Raw genomic sequence first — 413 nt, 5'->3', positions numbered from 1 at the left:
CCCCCCCCCCCCAACTGTTTCCAAGCAATCCATCAAACATCAAACAGCCCAGATGTGCTTTCATGGAGGGCACACATCAAAGCAACTCAAGAAGCCCAGGCATTGCAAATGAATGACAGCATCTGTAGGAATGGTGTAGCTCTTGATTCCAGTTTGTGAGCACACCTGCAAGGAAAATGTGCACTGTCATGTACACATACATGTACATACACACACGATGGGCTTTTCCCAGGTTTTGCCTTTCAATTACATTGTATTGATCAACCTGTGGCAATACCAGAGGGTACCAACCAACAGCATCCACCCAGTGGGGCCAAACTCTTTACTTCATGGTTCCAACGTGAATTTCTTAACCACACAGCCAAACCAGTACATCTCTCTCTCTCTCTCTCTCTCTCTCTCTCTCTCTCTTT

At 46.5% G+C, this 413-nt stretch overlaps 1 protein-coding gene across 3 annotated transcripts in view; it reads left to right on the top strand.

Moving 5' to 3' along the window:
* Nucleotides 1-413, top strand: part of LOC106880490 (protein hu-li tai shao) — a 138,472-nt gene that overhangs the window by 46,695 nt on the left and 91,364 nt on the right. The gene's annotated exons all lie outside the window — the stretch shown is intronic.

The sequence above is a fragment of the Octopus bimaculoides genome, chromosome 14, assembly GCF_001194135.2.
Source record: "Octopus bimaculoides isolate UCB-OBI-ISO-001 chromosome 14, ASM119413v2, whole genome shotgun sequence".
NCBI classification, from domain to species: Eukaryota; Metazoa; Mollusca; class Cephalopoda; order Octopoda; family Octopodidae; genus Octopus; species Octopus bimaculoides.
Note: the sequence above shows the minus strand (reverse complement) of the source record. Positions and strands in the feature narration are given on the sequence as shown.